The sequence below is a fragment of the Centruroides sculpturatus genome, unplaced genomic scaffold, assembly GCF_000671375.1.
Source record: "Centruroides sculpturatus isolate CEXI.00-Female unplaced genomic scaffold, Cexi_2.0 scaffold991, whole genome shotgun sequence".
Taxonomy (NCBI): Eukaryota; Metazoa; Arthropoda; class Arachnida; order Scorpiones; family Buthidae; genus Centruroides; species Centruroides sculpturatus.
Genome location: NW_019385208.1, coordinates 171,230 through 191,196, shown reverse-complemented (window position 1 = coordinate 191,196; position 19,967 = coordinate 171,230). Strand labels below are relative to the sequence as shown.

The 19,967-nt window shown below is 33.8% G+C and overlaps 1 protein-coding gene and 1 long non-coding RNA gene across 3 annotated transcripts in view; one reads left to right on the top strand and one right to left on the bottom strand.

The window, feature by feature from the left end:
- LOC111636132 overlaps positions 1–2,968 on the bottom strand; it is an 83,375-nt gene extending 80,407 nt beyond the window's left edge. The window contains exon 1 of one of the 2 annotated variants that reach the window (XR_002758488.1): positions 2,517–2,968. This is a non-coding gene — a long non-coding RNA (uncharacterized LOC111636132). The remainder of the gene's footprint in view (positions 1–2,516) is intronic. The other variant, XR_002758489.1, reaches the window with a different exon arrangement.
- A 3,522-nt stretch (positions 2,969–6,490) lies between these two features.
- The window catches only part of LOC111636131 (putative tRNA (cytidine(32)/guanosine(34)-2'-O)-methyltransferase), a 32,029-nt gene continuing 18,552 nt past the window's right edge, over positions 6,491–19,967 (top strand). The window contains exons 1-2 of the mRNA XM_023381309.1: positions 6,491–6,675; positions 10,275–10,357. The gene's annotated coding sequence lies outside the window, so the exon portion shown is untranslated. The remainder of the gene's footprint in view (positions 6,676–10,274; positions 10,358–19,967) is intronic.

Here is a 19,967-nt window from a genome sequence, read left to right as displayed (position 1 = left end):
TAAATATACGTAAATCGAGATTATTTTTATATAACAACAAAAATCAAACAGATAATGACGCGAGAGTCGCGTGAATCACCCCCCACTACGTCACCACCCGGTTTAAATGGCCATTTAAAAGGACAACGTTTATAATTTCTAAACTTCGTTTCATAAAATGAAAATATAAAATTAACTAGCAGATGAGCCCGGCATTGCTCGGGCAAAAAATAAAACAGCAAAGATTAAGATTATTAGATTATTTCGTACTTCTAACCCTTCTATTATATTATATTATAGAATTTCATTTACATTTGCAAAGGTTATATTACGTAAGAGTTTATTACATCCAGTGCCCACTCTAACACATTTTAAAAATTCTTTAAACTGTTTACAATAGAAGAGTAAAGAATTTTTAAAATGAGTTAGATTGGTCACTCGGCGTGATACACTCTTACATAAGATAACCTTTGTAAATATAAATCAAGTACATATAATATCACAAACATTAAACAAAAACCATATAAAGAGTTTACTCTAACCTACCAATGTAACGTTTATCACGATACTCGGATGGTAAGAAATGACACAATTTCATTGGTCAAGTATACACCAATTGTAAATGTTAACTCTAAGAAACAATCATTCGCAGCCGAATATCAAACGGTAATCTGCCAACCAATCAAATTTCGCAAAAAAACGGATCAAATATTTAGACTCAGCACCCTCGAAAACCATTTAAATCATATTTTGTGCAAGCCGGTAACCTCATATTATGTAATTTACCTATTCGAATGCCACTATACCGCTAGTCCGATAAAAAGAAGCGATTGTTGCAGAAGGGGGTCGAAGTAATTCGAGCAAAGTAGTCGTTGACCTCCTACCGGAAAAGAAGATAGTCGACCACTACTAATTAATACCGGTCTACTATTAATATTTGAAAACTGATCCGTGTTGGATGGATGTGATGGCCCACATGTGATCGAAGTTGCTAACCTTAATGTCTGGAAGACTTCGTATGACTCGTTTAAATAAAAAAAAATCTTGTAAAAATGCAAGAATAATTGCTTTTATATGATAATAAATTGTTTATATTTTTGCAACAGATTGTATCAACTACGTGGGAAGTGTGTTCTCGTAACTATTGCGTTTATAGAAAAATTTTTTGGCCGCAATTTGAAAAACTGTAGACTTAAAATTCCCGTCTGTCGATCCTTAATCTCGAGAAAAAAGTTAGATAGATGAAAATCGAGACCAAATATGAAAAGCTTATAGCAGAAAGTCCAGATTAACTATATACGACCTTCCGGATTAGACCGAGGTCACGTTACATTAAGTTCCTCCCCAACACAGATCGCGATAGAGTGGTGTGGGTCATCTAACAGGAAAAGTACGATGCGCAGGGCCAAGACACCACTAAAAAAATTGAGAACATTATGACGAAAAATCGTAGCCCGGATTATTTATTGCGAGATCATCACAATAAATAATCAATCGCCCGTTAGAATTAGTTTGGTTTATTCGGTTATGGCAACGCGACACTTCAGCGATCTGTCGAGGGGAATGCATCTCGCGAAGACTTTTACATAAAGGCGGCCTCTATTTAGGCGGTAATTACTAACATAAAGAAAACCCAGAAAACTGTACATGGGCAGTCCTTCGGCCGTGCCCAAACCCGGGACAAACTAACTACCGACGTTCGGCAATTTTACCCATTCCACTACCGGCGGACACTTATTAAGAAATTATCGTTCAGAAATAAAAATCCGAGTGGCAAATATTGTACGCAACTCGTAGCAGTAATAAAGCGAATGCAATATACATATATTTTTAAAATTATCATTTTTTGTCAGAATTATATTTAGTTTATGATTTTGTTAATTTTTGTCAATAGATGGCGCTACGAATAAATCAGCAAAAAAGATAAAAATGAATGGATTTACAGGAATTCGATAATATTTTGGGGCGGGATGTAAGACATTATCTAAATTAGAAGTATCTAAACGTAACTGACGAGTTTCGTAGAAATTGATCGAACGGTCTAGGAAGGTACAGCGAACGAACGAACATCCTCATTTATATATAAAGTTTAGATAATGCTCCAAAATAATTATTTTACAAAATTTATTTATAAATATTAAAATATTTATTAAAAAACCTAATTTACATTAATAATTACTATTTAATTAAATTAATAAATTAAAACTTATAATTAATCTGGCGAAAGATGAAAGAATTGATGCAAATGTAATAACAAACGTAGGAAAAGTGGCAGCACGGTTGATATTTCGTCAAAAAGGAAGAATTAAAAATATTAAGCTAAAATTTAAAATATATACGATAACTTTTATGCACTAACACACGAATACAAAAAAAAAAGTAAATACTTCACTAACAGATAATGCAAAAATTGCATTTAAAGAAAACAATGAATAACTTTAATTACGGGGCTTAGTAAAAGCCGATATAATCGGCTTTTTCTCCGCACTGGCACTTAACCTACTTTCAGTAAAAGATATATCGGCTTTTACGGTTACCTCAGACATCCAAAAAGATGAATCATCGCGTGACCGTGGAGAGCCGGCATTAAACTTCGATCGCGAGACCAGACATTCGCTTTTCGGGTTTGTTCGACGTAGCTTCAATCACGCAATCAACCAGTACGTCCGCCGTCCGCGTGGATAAAGCGTTGACGTATGCAAATTATCCAAACACGTGACTAGTCTGCTTTGAAAATAACTTCGCGTTTTCAAACTTTTCTTTGAAATGGAATGGCACTTTTCTGTTAACTAGTCGATTTTTACCGCTATTTTATTGTGTTATTTATATTTTTAAAAAACATGAGAAAATGAACAAACAACAAGGTTTTTTTCACTACGCGGGAGGCATAAACCAGCGGATTTCGTTTTTCATCGCAGTAAACGTTTCGGTCTTCGAGTGCAATCGACGCCAAATCCCACCGAATACCCAATGCTGTAGATCAGTGTAGAAAAACACATCCAACACGTTTTCTGCGTGTAAAGAGAGTCGTCCAACTGTACAAATTTGGGTTAATGTCCAGGGTCGTAGACCATCATGGCGGCTCTTCCTGTTTTAGCCTCGAAACCGGACCGCTTTGGAGACGACGCGAGCGCCTGCGCGACGTGTGACGTGACGACGCAAGCGCCTGCGCGTCACGCCAGAGTCGGCGAATGAGTGCGGACAAAGGTGAGTAAAAAAAAAAAACATGTTATTTTGTTATTTTGGTTAAAGTCCAGATACGTACACTCATGGCGGCTGATCGCCGATTCCAGCAAAGACAAGAAAGCAAACAGTGGGGACGCACGTTCTAACCTAACCTAACCTATTCTAATAATATAATTGGTAATAATTATGATAATTTATTAGAATAGGTTAGGTTAGGTTAGAACGTGCGTCCCCACTGTGTGCTTTCTTGTCTTTGCTGGAATCGGCGATCAGCCGCCATGAGTGTACGTATCTGGACTTTAACCAAAATAACAAAATAACATTTTTTTTTTACTCACCTTTGTCCGCACTCATTCGCCGACTCTGGCGTGACGCGCAGGCGCTTGCGTCGTCACGTCACACGTCGCGCAGGCGCTCGCGTCGTCACGTGACACGTCGTCTCCAAAGCGGTCCGGTTTCGAGGCTAAAACAGGAAGAGCCGCCATGATGGTCTACGACCCTGGACATTAACCCAAATTTGTTCGAACCGCCTATTTTTACTACATATCGAGAAATTAACGAATTGGCACTTACCTCGCTTACGTAATCGTTCCAATCGACTGTGTACAGTGATTTATTCCCGACCGCATTTGACAAAATTCTACAGAAATTAATTCTAGACACCGAAGAGCAGTCAAATAAACCGAAGAGCAGTCAAAAAAGAAATACGGAAACCTTCGAATCAGTTTTGACTAAGCAAATCCGTTTTCACGGCCCGATGTAATGTCGCTTCTCCATTTTAATGCTTCGTAATTAGCAAAATACAAATTCATCTTGTGACTTCGCGAACAAAACACCTCGGTTCGTACGTAAGTACGAACAAGTAGCTACCAGAACGAGTAAGTACCAAAGTTCGGCACGTAAGACACCTTTACCTCGGAAAACAATTTTGGCAATTGCTGTATTGTCCATTTGCACTCGAAAATGAAAAAACAAAAAGTTCAAAAAAAACAACAGACAACATTAAAGTATCAAAGTTTGTTTCGCATTAGTACTCCCGAGAAACGTAATTTACATATCCGCAAAACGTTAAACGATTCGTAACATTCTATAACAAAAATTCACGAGTTAAGATTTGACAACGACGATTTATTTTTCGAAATCAACTTCTTAAAAAGAGAACATAATGAAATTACCTTAAAATTCAGATTAAATGCTTATAACTAAAATTTATTATCTAAAACATATATGTTTTATATAACTAATCCCTTTAATTTTAAAAAAGTAAAGTTATATAACAGCAAATTATATGTAAGGTGGGGACGATAAGCTACTACATAGGGAGAGTTCTTTTATTCCTCCGCGCGAGTGGCATCTGTTTAAAAGTTCTTGCGGAACGGAGTGCGCGCCTTCTGACGACAAAAACGGCCGCTCGTAGTAGTTTACGGTGGAAAGTAACACGACGTCCTCCGTGGCTCAGACAGTTTCGTTTCGGCTCCATTATGTGGTTTTATGAATGAAAATTTACAAGTTGTGAAAGCGCGAGTTAGTGCACGCGACGTGTCTTCAAATGATAGCCGGCATTCTAGTTTTTTCGTAGCTACTTTGTCGGCAAGATAATCATTTTATGGTAAAATGTTACAATTGGAACCTTTCTTTTGTCTCAAAAAAACGCATATTTTAAAATCGTAGATCACTCCGTCGCGATACTATCTATGGTATGGTGCCGCCATCTTTCTTTCACCGTCGCTCCTAAATGCCTACGAACAGCGGCGCACTCCCGTAGTAGCGGAGACGCAGAGCGACCGCGTCCTATGTAGATTCTAAACCCACCATACTCAACCCGCAGCCCGCTGAGCTTTTTTGCGAGTGGCCCGTACCACTCGCAAAAAAGCTCAGCGGGCTGCGGGTTGTTCGAGCATTGTGAACGTGTGCTGACCATCGGGCGGCGATCCGCGAGGGACGGTAAAAGCAAAGCTAGACTTAGTAATTTACTGAGACCCGTAGCGCCTATACGCGATATTATAAGTCATAACAGGTCATAATTTGTTTGCTTTGCTCGTGTCGTGTGACTCTATCTGTATTTGTTAAAGTACCTTAAGAGTTGTAATTGAGTAAACAATAAATCACGCTGAATTAGCGACCATTTTATTTGAGAAACTGTAATTTATAAATATTATCAACCATGTCGGGAGTGTCTTCCAAATACAAACGAAAAATGTCTGACGAAAATGGATTGTTCGAGACGAATGGAAATTTGACTATTTTGTAGTGCAAAACAAACACGGTTTAGCAATTATATCAGAGCACGAGAACTGAACCACAGAAAATTTAAAAGTCTTTTAGTGGAAGTAGGTAGTCAATACGGTGATGTTCTTTTACATACCTCGGTACGTTGGCTTAGCGGAAGAAAAGTTCTGGAAAGGTTTTTTTTCTTTGCGAAAAGAAATAATGCTGTTTTTACGGCAAAATAATAAAATTTACAGTAAACTGCAAAATGATGAATGGTGGTGTATTGTAGCGTTTCTGCGCGACATTACAGAACAGCTTAACAGTATCAATGCTGGTTTACAGGGTAAAAATAAAATAATTTCACAGATGGCGAATAAAATATTTTCCTTCGAAGGAAGAAAAATTAAACATTTATTACCAAGAAATACAAAACAAAATACTGCGAAATTTTCCAACCGTGACAAAAACTAAACAAAACGGTATTAACGTTTCTCCAGAAAACTATAATTTTTTTCAAATTATTTAATTGCGCTATCCGAGGAATTTAAACACATCAATAGATTTCACCATCTAAGAAAAATAAAAAATATGCTGTTGTTCATTGAAAATCCCTGGCTCTCGGAACCGGCAATAATATCGAACTGGCTGATATATTGGCATGTAATTACGCAGAACTATTTGACGAATTTATTGAAACGAAGAACAATACACCCGGAAGCTATTTTTAAACAAAAGAGGGCGGAAAATAATTACGTCGACTTCTGGAAAATAGTGCCCGAACAATATAAAACTGTAAAAAAATGTGCTCAAATTTTACTTACGTTGTTGCATCAACGTATCTATGCGAAACGTCATACTCAAAAATGAAATATGCAAAGAACATATATAGAAACCGGCTTACCGATTCACACCCGGATGCCGTTTTACGAGCAGCACCAGCTTGATTTAAATGAAATTGTGAAAAAATGTTCGCAATATCAACATTAATTTTCTAGGATGAGTGAGAAATTACGTACGTTTTTTATTATAATCGTTATATTGAAGGCCGCGTGTAATAGCTATCACATGTGTGGTCCGAGGAAAAAAAAAGTTGAGTATGGTGGCAACACTTCTGGTGCCAGGAAACGAGTAGTGTACAGTACACGCAAGGTCTTAATCTAAGACCTTGCAGTACACGTGAGTAGGCTTATGGGTTTGTTATTAAATATTTTTACGAAAAGTCAAGATTCAATCGATATTTTAATCAGGATCGACAGGCAGAGCGGAATCGAATGCCATTATCCATTGGTAAAAGTTAAAGTACGTAATGTATGAATCAACATTATAAATCGGGGTAAAAGTTTATCCTTAGTTCTACTTAATGGCACTGAAAATTAACACTGACACATTCATACTGTTCAACAGTAACTGAGGAACACAAGAATAACTCTGGTAAACATTAGTTCTAAATCGAGGCAACGGGATTTGTGTCAGTTTCGGGTCGTAGTTAAAATCCTTATTATTTGTTTATCGTACTGTCGACGTTGTTGAATTCATTACACGTTAAATAAAATGGAATGTAGTGAGTGTGGTTTAAAATATACCGGTACAATACTTGTGTTTTCTATTCACGATTATAAATTATAAATGCTTTGTTCGAAATTATTAGTTAAAAGTGACAATAAAATAAATTTATGAATAGACACCTTGATTAAAAATGAATTATTCTATAAAAAATTAATATTATAAGATTATGAAATGGAATTATGAATAAAATAAAACGTAGGGGGACTTAAAATTTATGATCTATGACAGTTATAATATATAGAACTATTAGGTTTAATGTTCGTTTCCAAACCGCTCGTTATAATGTACTTGATGATATTTTCTGCTTTGTGTTTCTGTTTCCATTCCTTAAAATCACTAAATGAATTAAATACCTGATTATAATTAAATATAGTAATATCGTGTAGCTCTCTGAAGTGTAACAATATACAATAATATTGTTACGCTTCAGAGAGCTACACGATATTACTATATTTAATTATAATCAGGTATTTAATTCATTTAGTGATTTTAAGGAATGGAAACAGAAACACAAAGCAGAAAATATCATCAAGTACATTATAACGAGCGGTTTGGAAACGAACATTAAACCTAATAGTTCTATATATTATAACTGTCATAGATCATAAATTTTAAGTCCCCCTACGTTTTATTTTATTCATAATTCCATTTCATAATCTTATAATATTAATTTTTTATAGAATAATTCATTTTTAATCAAGGTGTCTATTCATAAATTTATTTTATTGTCACTTTTAACTAATAATTTCGAACAAAGCATTTATAATTTATAATCGTGAATAGAAAACACAAGTATTGTACCGGTATATTTTAAACCACACTCACTACATTCCATTTTATTTAACGTGTAATGAATTCAACAACGTCGACAGTACGATAAACAAATAATAAGGATTTTAACTACGACCCGAAACTGACACAAATCCCGTTGCCTCGATTTAGAACTAATGTTTACCAGAGTTATTCTTGTGTTCCTCAGTTACTGTTGAACAGTATGAATGTGTCAGTGTTAATTTTCAGTGCCATTAAGTAGAACTAAGGATAAACTTTTACCCCGATTTATAATGTTGATTCATACATTACGTACTTTAACTTTTACCAATGGATAATGGCANACTTATTGTCCAATACTGCAGACACACTTTTAAAATGATATCATATTGCTTTCCATTTGTTCATATTGTATTGTTACGATGTGGCCGATGGAAGTGATGTCATTCTTATTGTAGAGTGGCATTTCCCAAATTAGGGTCTGTGGATTAGTTCTAAAGTCCACAAAAATTGTATTTTTCTCTAGAAATTTAGCTTCTGTCTGTCTTTCCTGGTTAATGGATAACTGACTAAGAAGAGCTTAACAATGTTTTCTCAACAACTTTATCCTTTGGTCTTGCCTTTATTTGTATTTTAAAATAAAAAAGAAATTGAAGGATTGTAGGTTCCAATCAATAGCAGGGGTGGAAACTAGTGATGGGAGTCCATAAACACAACACAAAAAAAAAAAATAGCTTTGACCAGAGGTATTGATGCATGAAAACATGTATAGCTGTCAGGGCTGTGGAGTCACGTAAAAATCTGCTGACTCCAACTCAGACTCTTCCTTACCATCTGACTCCAACCAAGGGCGGACATGTAACCGAAAGAGACCCGGAAATTCTCATGTCATCACGTCACCTCAGAATAAAAGATTCAATAAACAGAGTTCTAATAAAGATAGAATGTAGAAACTTTTTATTCCAAAGCTATAAGACTCCTCTAAGTAATATATAAATATATATTCGATAATTTTTACTTTTCCAGCTGTTATATATAACAGAGGGAAAGTGTATCGCTCGGTCAAAAAATGACCCCTCCCAAATTTTTACATTTTTGGACTCGGAACACCTCGAAATTTCGAGATATGCAAAAGATTCGAGGTTTTTTCTATATGTGTAGATGTTAGACTGTGTGTGGGAGGCATGATTTTGTTTACCCTGTTTGAAGCCTAATAATTTCTGTGGTTTTTAAATCAGAGTCAGATGGTTAACACAGGAGTTAGTTTTTGACTGTTGAACACAAGATTGTGTTATTAATTAAACACTTGGCTTTTTTCCATCTTTATTCAGTTTGTATGGGTACTTCTACACGTTTCGGGCACTTAGCCCCTCATCAGTCAACTTGTATCCTTGCGATGTATGTAGTATCCATTTGTATACATTATTTTTCTTTTCTTGATGGAATTTGCCATTTCTATAACCAATAACGCATAGTTGATTTGTTTTCTGAAACCATGTTTTAGTATTCAAAAATACTAAAACACGATTTCAGAAAACAAAACAGGAGTTAGTTATTAAGCATCAAAGTGGTTGAACTAAATCATGTCCCCATATACATTCTAACATCTTAGGCGAGAACATCTTAACGTGTTTTACTGTTAAGATGACAAAAATGACAAAAAAGCTTACTTTGAGGGTAGAGATGAGTTTTATTTATTTTTTAATAGTATTAATGCCCCTTTATATGCAAGCTACAGTGCCACATTTCGTTTCTTAAACTTTACCCATTCTGAGATATTGTTTAATATCCCAGAACAGAAAATAAAGAAATTAAACAAATTAGATGCCAACACACACGTGCATGTGAATTTTTCCAACTTTTATTGACTTTTTTGAGGGGTTCGGGAGGTCTCCAAACATGTAGATCTGCAAAAAAATTCGGAGGGTCAAATTTGACACTATTCCAATACTTTTCCGTTTTATATACATAACAAGTTGGGAAGTAAAAAATGAGTCGGAGTCGGTGGATTTTTTTACGACTCCGACTTCGACTCCAGCTAAAACACCAAAACTCCACGACTCCAACTCTGACTCCACAGCCCTGGTAGCTGTAGTAGTGGCTTATCTTGTAAGTGATGCGATGTAAGAATTTTGATGTGATATGTAATAAAACTTAGTGTCAAAAGTTAGAGATTTATTTTTGATTCTAATTCATATATATGGACATAGTACGTAGAGTCCATATATATGAAGTATACGTAGAGAGTCAGCAAACATTTGTTGATTTTCGAATCAGTCCTAGATCTCGGTAGTATGGGAGCAGCTATTGCAGAATAAGATGGCAATTGTTATTACTAGATATATATTATGCATCGTTTTATTTTCACTAGCTTATTCATAATAGAATGTTAACCATTACTTTTGGTACAATCCTTGAATTTGTTACCTTATATAAAAACAGTTAATAGTAAACTAATATGAACAAATGAATTTCTATGAAACATTTGATCAATATTAAAGAAATAATTAAATATCATGTCGTAAAAGTATTAATTATTTATTTGTTTTAATTGTTTTTAGTATGATGTTTACCTAAGAGAAGTAACTGCCACTGCTGCTCCAGTTTGTTTCTTGTTATCTACACCTATATTCAAATTTTACAGGTATTTGAAATATTTTAAATGATTAACATAAATCAATGTTTATAACCAGTTTCTTTGCATTAATATTTTAATCTTACAAACAATGAACACTATTTTCCAGTGGCATAGCATGGATGTCAGCTGCTTGGGGTGGAGGAAAATTTCACTGCCCCCTTATTTAGGTATCTCAATTTAAAAGACTAAAATTCAATTTCGTCACAGAATAAGTAATGAAAAATTCTGTGCTCATTTCAATTGGTTCAAATTTTTATAAGATATTTATTTATTGTGAAATTTTGCCGCCCGGGACGGGCTACCCCTGCCATCCCCCTACGCTACGCCACTGCTATTTTCAGAAACACCATTTATGTCATTTGTAATAAATAATTCAGTCTGATAAGAAGTTTATCACATAACTTAGTTTACTGTAATGAGATTATTATTCTATTTTTAAACATTTCACAAACAGCTGTGAAAAAGTTTAGTTCCTATTTAACAAATAAATCTTGAATTTTATTTTATATGGTTTTTATACATGATATATGAAATTTGCTGACTTAAACATGGCTTAAACAATTTGTTTCCTTGCAATATTCAGTCAAGTTGACAAATTGTATTCAAATGACTGCTGTTTCTTATAAAACTACTTTATTTAATACAAAAATATCAAAAGTCAAAGCAATAAAAGATAATTTAGACAATAGATACATTAATTTCAAAACTATATTGTTGATGTTGATACAATTTTGGCAATCTGCAAATAAAAATTTATTCAAATAGAAAAAACATTATACATTGAAAGATTCTTTTCTGAATAAACTCTATAATTTTATTTGGATGTCTAATTTTGATATTCTAAACTTTAATGAAGAACTGAATAATACCTTTGTTATCTTATATTTAAAGAAACTAATTTAGATTATTTAGTAGCATTTCATCTTATGTTTGATATTTCTATTTCCAAGTTTTCCAAATAAATATCCAAAAACTATTCATTTGTAAGTACAATATAGTGAAGTCTGATTTTGCATTTCCAAATAATGTATATGTTTGTGTGGGTAAAAATCTGTATAGAAGTGATACAAACAAAATATCACAAGAATTGAATGAAATCATTAAGTCAGTGCTGCTCAAAATGCATCTGCAGATCAGTTCCAGAAAATCTGCAAAGCATCATTAGGCATCTAGTAATATGCATTTTCCTAAAAATATATTGATAGAATAGAATAAAAATAAGAATAAATTGTGTTTTACACACAAAACTTTGAATTGTCTTTTGAGAAAATTTAATTTTCATATAGGATCTGCAAACATTATTTCATTTTTGAAAGGATCTATAGATCTTAATAGTTTGGGAACTGCTATTATATGTGATATTTCATTATTGTGCTGCTGAAATCTTTACGTGCCAAACCCAAAATTTTACAGGATGCATAAAAAAAACTATATCATAACTAACTACACATGAAATGTAACAATTTTTGAGAGTAATAAAGAAATCAATGTCAAGAAGGCAGAATAAAGTAACATTGATGACTAGTAAAATAGGTAAACTATCACTTACATATTTTCCATTCACAGCATATCTGCTCAGTAGGGTATGTATCATACATGCTTTTATAGTCACAACCAAGATAATAACTTAGCTTGGCTGTAAATGCTTAAAATAATTAATTATATTTCCAGATAAAATGACTATAGAGCACAGCACCCATACAGAGCAGTTAAAACATAAAAGAGAAGCGACAACAGTTATTGTTTTGATATTAATGTGCCAAGTTGTCAGTTTGAGTGGCACTTGTGAGGAAATGTCTTAATTTCTCATAAATGCTTGAAGTTATCACTCATTTTCAAATGAGAAGCATACATATGGCATACATGAGCTGATGCATCTTTCCTGATCCTTCTTGGAAGCACAGCCCAATTATAAACACACATTTTATAGTATAATTCTCTTCTGGGAGTGTATTTAGATGAAACATCATCTGTGACAGCAGGGCCACCTATGGAATTTCCTAACCTAACAGAAGAAAAAACTTTAGTTTGGTATAATCTGCAAAGAATTGGTGGTTGAGATAATGAACCTGGTATGGTTGGTTTGGTCTTGGTTTTTTATAAACAGAGCTGTAGTCAGATGACAGGTTAATTTCTCTGTTTTTTTAGTTTTCTCTGTGAATATTGGATAACAGTAACATTTTTTTCTAAAGACAACTTTAGCAAAGCATTACTCAAAACTAATTTTGGTTTTGATTTGTGCATTCATCACTATAAAGGACAAAGACAGATTTTTTTGTTTGGTGTCATGCATGATGCAAATACATAAAAACACTGAACACATCTTACACACTTTTCCAGCAATTAACTTTAATTAAAACAAATGTTTTCTGTTAATTAGAAAATTCTTGAGAATTCCATAATCCTGCATCTGCAAGCGTATAGGAATTAGGGTTTCTTTCCCGGGATTCTCGCCGTTTATTCCCTACGAGAAAAATCCCGGGAAATTTTATTTTCCCGGGAAATCTCGCATTTCAATAATAATTTACTATGTCAAGTTTTCTTTCTATTATTTATTATACGAAAAGTTGCATCTTGAAGACTCACCTAAGAGAGAAATTTTGAGATTTCTTGCTGCATATTACTACCTATGTTTTACAAGTCTCTACTTGTTAGTTCATGTAATATCTATGTATTGTGTTTGCGCATCATTGAACAGCGGAGCACTGGCTGAAAGTAAATATCACTCATCGCACTTTAGTTTATTTTTTATTTCATCTTTAGAAGTAAAATAGCATTTTTTTTCGTAATCATTAAAAAATCCCAATGAAACGCTTTATTTTACTTTCATCTTATAATGTAGGAGAACATAAATTAATTGAGCCTAACGTGTCCGTATGGGTGAGATTGGCCCTACACTTTTAGTTACTTACTAGAAAATAAATTAAATTATTCAAATTTATGATATTCCTGTATGATCTTTTTTATTCATATAAAATTCTATTTTGCTATCTCATCCCGGAATTTCCCGGGATCCCGGGAAAAGAAATTATTTTTCTCGTAATCCCGCTGGAGGCAAATTTCCCGGGAAATGAGAAACCCTAATAGGAATGTTACCAGTAATTCAATGATCCAAAACTTATTTAATTATGTTCATTTTGATTGATTAAATACATAACTAGATGCATTTCTGTCTGACTTACATTTTATGGCTCTTCATCAGTAACTAAAATTATTAAAAGCTAGGTATAAATACAAAATTAATTTAAAATAAAATGTAATCTAGTTATGTACATAATCAGTCAAAATGAACATAATTAAACCATAAGTTTTGGATTGTTAAATTTCCGGTAACATTCCTATACACTTGCAGATGCAGAATTAAAGAATTCTCAAGAATTTCCTAATTGGAATATAGCTGGTGATCCCAACAAGAAAGGAAAGTTTTCTAATAAACTTTCATCAGGTTTTTAAATAGAGATTCTATTTTTATTAGTATGTTCCAAAAATAGTGTGTCTAAAAACCTGATGGCTTATCAATCAGGCTGAAAACATTTGTTTTAATTAAAATTAATTGCTGGAAAAGTGTAAGATGTGTGCAGTGTTTTTATATACTGTGATAGTTTCAGCTTCTGCTATTACTAATGCATGGATGCAGCCAAATCATCCTCACTTTCATTCCAAACAAGACACATTCCTGGTTATTATGTCATTTAATGCAAAATTATGAACACACAATTTTATTTTATAGCATAAGACACATTCTTTTGACATTGATGAAAGTTTGATGGATTGAAGATCCAATGTATAAACTGCATTATCTCCTTAATGACTGCTTCTTTATTCCTAGACTTCCAGTTTCATCTTTTTTCTGCTGTTGCTTTTTGCAAACTTCCTTACTTTGTGAAATAGATCCAGATTTTGAGACTTAAAGATGTCTAAGAATACTTTTCTACAGATTTTTATAGATGTTTCATTTCATTCCTTACATTTGGCAGAATAAATCTTGTACAGCTCAGATTTTGGTATTATGACTGGTTCTAAATACAGTTTTGGCAGCTGTTTCAGAAACATGATTGCAATTTTTTTCTAACTTCCTTTGCTGCATCCATTTTGCTTTGAGATCTTCATATATTCTTTGTAGTGCATACCCTGCTGGTCTTTCAATACCAATTCTTAACACACCACTCCTTTAGACCCAATGTATCCAGAAACATTCTTTTACAGACTTAATCTCATTGTTCACCTTTAATGTGTAATTAAAAGTGCCTGACTTACATCAGGGACTCATCTCATGTTTACATGGCCTTTTTTGGTGACTTGACTTTTATCAGACTGCTGATATAGACCTTTGACTCCAGTTCATATCATTCTGAAAATAGGTGAATAAGTTTTGCCCTTCATCTTCCGGAATATTCACACAGGCATGACCTTAATTCTTCAACATTCTATTGACATGCAAGGTGTTGCAGATGTTACTATGTCTTTTATCAGTGTCATCCTTTTAAAGCAGGGCTTCTTAAACTATGGGTCGCGACCCCATTTGGGGTCGCTTAGCAAAATCTTGGGGTTGCGAGATTTTAATGCAAAATATTGAAAATAATTTGTGAGTTTGAAAATGGTATGCTTTGTGTCTTAGGTTTCGTGAGTTGCGGTTTGTGTCACTTCTGGTGCAGCGAGACGATTTGGCAACACTGATTGTAGTTTGAACTAGTGTAGTGTTGTCGCTTTTCAGAGTATTCAGTTGTCTCTGTTCCATTGTAACACAAGAGTGAACTATGGTAGTACATCATTATTGTTTTTGTAAATTTGTATATATCTTTATTTTATACTAGCAGACCCCGCCACGCCTTGTTGTGGCTCAAAATGTATCTATTATAAACGTATAACACTTCCCCCGTGGAGGAAAATTTTTCAAAAAATTTTTTCTTAGTGTACATTCTCTTGACGTACTCTATTAAAATGCAATCAAAAATGCAAAAAATCGCATCTAAAATAGTATAATAGAAGTAAAGTTCTTCACAGTAAGCCTTAATCCTGTCCCTCTCCCCCGGGGGAATATCGAAAAATCCCTTCTTTGTGTACATTCTCTTGACGTACTCTATTAAAATGCAATCAAAAACGCAAAAAATCGCATCTAAAATAGTATAATAGAAGTGAAGTTCTTCACAGTAAGCCTTAATCCTGTCCCTCTCCCCCCGGGGGGAATATCGAAAAATCCCTTCTTAGTGTACATTCTGTTGACGTACCCTATTAAAATGCAATCAAAAATGCAAAAAACCGCATCTAAAATAGTATAAATAGAAGCAGAGTTCTTTACGGTAAGCCTTCCCCGTAAGGCTTACCGTAAAGAACTGTCCATCCCCCATGTTTAACGGAATAATATACAGCCTATGTCCATCCTGAAGTTCCATTCTAAATATTGGTGAAAAAATTTTTGAAATCGGATGAGTAGTTTTGGAGATTACCCGCTCATTCAAACTAACATACATACAAACATTACCTCTTTATTATATTAGTATAGATATATATATATTTTGGGGGGGGTCGCGAAAAAATTTGCAACCATAAATGGGGTCGTGAATAAAAAAAGTTTAAGAAGCCCTGTTTTAAAGCCATGATAGTCTCCTCTCCTATTCTTCCCATTTGATACTCTTGATCCATTCTTTTGGCTTTGATTTGCAATTCCTCTTATGCCATGTGTTGCCTTCTGAAATTGCATTGCCAGTCATATCATCAGCAATTTCTTTATTTTCAATGTAGTCATCTCAGGATCTTGTCCCATTGGTGACTCATTTTTGCTAAAGCGAGGTTGAGGCCAAAGTTTTCAATGAGAAAACATCAGCCGCAACCTTGCTATTATCCTCACTGTTGGAGCTTTTGTCTGGGATGTAACTAGATTCAGTAGACAGAAAGTTTCCTTCTGCTTCCTCTCACTCACTTTCTTCACTTGTGCCTTCATCAGATAACTGACTATCTGCAATGTTATGAAATAGCCATAACTTTGTCCACAGAATTTAAATTATTTATTTATGTATTTATTAAATGCCAAGAAGGTCAAAGTACTTAGTCTTACAAGTGTGATCCTACAATAAAATTAAAATGATGTACTGTATAGCAATTAAACTAACCCTCAATTTGACATTGAAAATTTACACCATTATTGGTACATTCATGTTGACTTTTATTCTGTTTTGCCAATGTTTCTCACAATGCTACAGACAAATGAATACAATTAGGCCTAAATTAAAATACAAATGTAGAAAGTATTATTATGAAAACATCATACCTAATAACAGTACTAACAAATTTAATATTGTCTATGCTATTAGTAACATGAATGCATAAATTTATTGTTATAGTATTCATTTTAATGAGTAGTCCTAAATTATTATGGAACTGTATATGTTAAATCAAAAGTACCCATATCACTGGGATTATTAGTAGAGTTGTTTCCATGATCATTTTTGGCATAGTGTGTTTTTTGCTATTGATATGAGAAATGAAGCATTTTCCATGCTCTGGAGTTCTAATTTGTTGTTATTGCACTACAGTAGAGCCTCGAAAACTCGGCACTCCGGATAACTCGGCCACACCCTGGCAGGGCAAAAAAATCCTTAGTTAATTAATTTTCATGATAAAGACAGCTCTATGCTCAAAGTATTTTTCTGAGGTCTGTCTTATCAGGTAAATTACTGTACAGTGTATTCATTAATTTTCATTTTCATGTAGTAAAGACTCTATGCCTTCATAAAAGATGTACTTTTCCTTTCTTTAAGGGTATTTGGGCAGTTTATTCTCTGTTGTATTCTCAAGTAAACAATACATACAAGTACAGTACAGTATTTTCTGAGGAAACACTCATACTTATTTTTTTTAACCCCATTCCCGATAACCTGGCATTTTCACAAACTCAGCCACCCTTCGGTCCACATTAGGCCGAGTTTTTGAGGCTCTACTGTATCAACAACTGTGTAACTGACATCTTTGGCTCACAAAACATCAATTTGAAAATCACATATCTGTCACTATTATACACTGGTATTATCCTCTGGAAATTGTCTGCTTAATCCCATTCACTGTAATAATTGTAAGTGCTGTTGTTTCTTAACACAGTGAGATAGCACAATATAATAGCAAGATAGACACATGTTTAATCCACTTTTGGGATAAGGCTAGAACATGCTGCAATGACTATTTGCAGCATCTTTGCACATTGCACTTATATAGTTATCAACGAGTAGTTTAGTAGACAATTAGTATATGTGGTTGTCACACTTGACTATTTTGAAGTTATCTATTAGCTGTATTGGCTAGGTGCTTAAGTGGTTGTCACATAATATCCACGGGAGGAAAAGCAATTATTTTTATATTTTTAGCACACTCCACTATAGTAGTGAAGTGCTTATGTTAGGACTTTTGTCCGTCTGTCAGATGTCCATGCACATGCACAATGACTTCACTTTTGTTACCTATGTATTATGTTTCATTCAATCCATTTATTGCACATGTCCATGTGCATGTACAACTACTTGATTCCAAAAATTTATAAAATTTATTTTAAACAAAATTAATACAGGTAGCCCTCGATTTATGCCGCAGTTCCGTTCTTACAAAAGCTGGCGCAAATCGAATCGGCATAAAATGAACCCATATTTACACTGAGGTATAGGGTTAGGTTCCACATAAGTGAAAAATACTCAAATAATTTTGTTTATTAATACAATATAATACAAAGTACAAATAAATTTAATTTTTAAAATGTATTTTATCATAAAATAAAGTGAAATGTTTTTATTAAAAAATTTTAGTTTCGGATCTCTCACATTTTTCGGAAAAAGCATCCATCTTTAATTATTTACATTTTTGTTTTCTTTCATTGAGAATTTTGGAATATGGTCGAATGGATGCAATGGTGCTCCTTTTTACATTTGCACTTTGCTCCCAATCATTGTCTAACTCACAAAGTTCATCCGTCAAACTTTCCATAGTCGAAAGGATATGTTAACCCGACGTACAGCTACAGACGAGTGGAGACACTGATTGGTTGACCACCGGTCGCCATAGTGCATATATAAGGTCAGTTTGAGCGGGAAAATTCTAGATGGCTAAGGGGAGATAGATATCGTCTGGCCACAAGAAGTAGATTTGTCTCACTAACGATAGTTTAATAACTTGACTCGTGGGTACCTAAACGTTTAGTATTTTAATATTAATTTAATGCAAATGTATACATACCCAATAATATTAAACAGAAAAAATAAATATATTCAATAAAAATCTTTGTTTTAACGAATGTACAATGTTGCGGCTCGGTAAATACGTCAACACTGAAATGAAAATCAGTCTAGCATAGGGAAAAATCGGGGAATTACACCGCAAAACGGCAAATTGTGCAGCAGCGTTATTGTGATTCAGCTTAAATTGAGCTGGCGTAAACCGAGGGCTACCTGTATTTGATTTTGATTTGCTTTTGTGGAGCGTGCTATCAGATTGGCTTGACCAAGCTTGTTATATCATAAGAATAATTTGTCTGTTATGTTGCTTACGAGATTTTAGCAGTGTAATAATGATTTATTTATTTTACTATAATGTACTACTAATAATGTGCCAATAGTAATATAATTTTACTATTACTCAAATATTTTTAAATATGCATGGGATTTTTTCTTTGACCGACGACAACTAATTTTTAGTTCTGTCATATTTCTGCACAACAATATAGTAATTTTTTCTTTCATCTATTTTCCTCCCTTACATCTTTCATTTTAAGATGACAAGGTTTTTGTTAGCACTTGTAAAATAGTCCAGTTTTGTTGCAATTAAAAATATTGGAATGACTATATTTATATGATGTAGCTGGCCATTCGCCTCTTATTCACAGTTCAGTGGCATTTTTTTCTGTTGAAGGAGATTTCCAATGTAATGTTTACTAAAATTTGAAAGCTATAAAATATTGTACACACTGTTGCACAAGTTATCATCAGAATAAACAAAATTTCATTCAAAGTATAGCATGTCCATCGTACGATGGAAAGCAGTCCAAATGAAATCATGCAATCACTTGTTGCATATATCATATCATTTCTTTGTACAGTAGACCCCCCTATAACATGGGTTCATATAATACAGATTAATATAAAATGGCGAAAAAATTGCGATTGTATTCTTATATAAACATGCTAAAAGAGACTCATATAATACAATAAAATGTCATCGCTGACTCGTGTCATGACAGGATTGGTCGAATCTGGATCAATAGCAGATATTGCACAAACCGTTGAGTTTAAACGAGCAGTGGACCTACTAAAAACCATTTATTATTTAATGGCCATAAAAATTATATTTATATTAATGATGTCTCCAAAGTCCAGCGAATTTTTCGCAGAAAAATAACTTATCAGGAAACACACGCCCGCCGTTCGATGTGCCGCTCTTTGACAAAAACAATCTTAAGCGATGGCGTTGTCGAATGGTGCACACTCGGTAAGTAATTCTACAATTTTTTGTTTATAGCATAGTTTATATGGATTATTCCCAAAAAAATATACGTGTTTTGGAAATGTTGAGTCAAATTAGTCTAGAATCGATTAATTTTATGGAAGAAAACCTTTCAAACAGCCGTAGTCCGTAAACT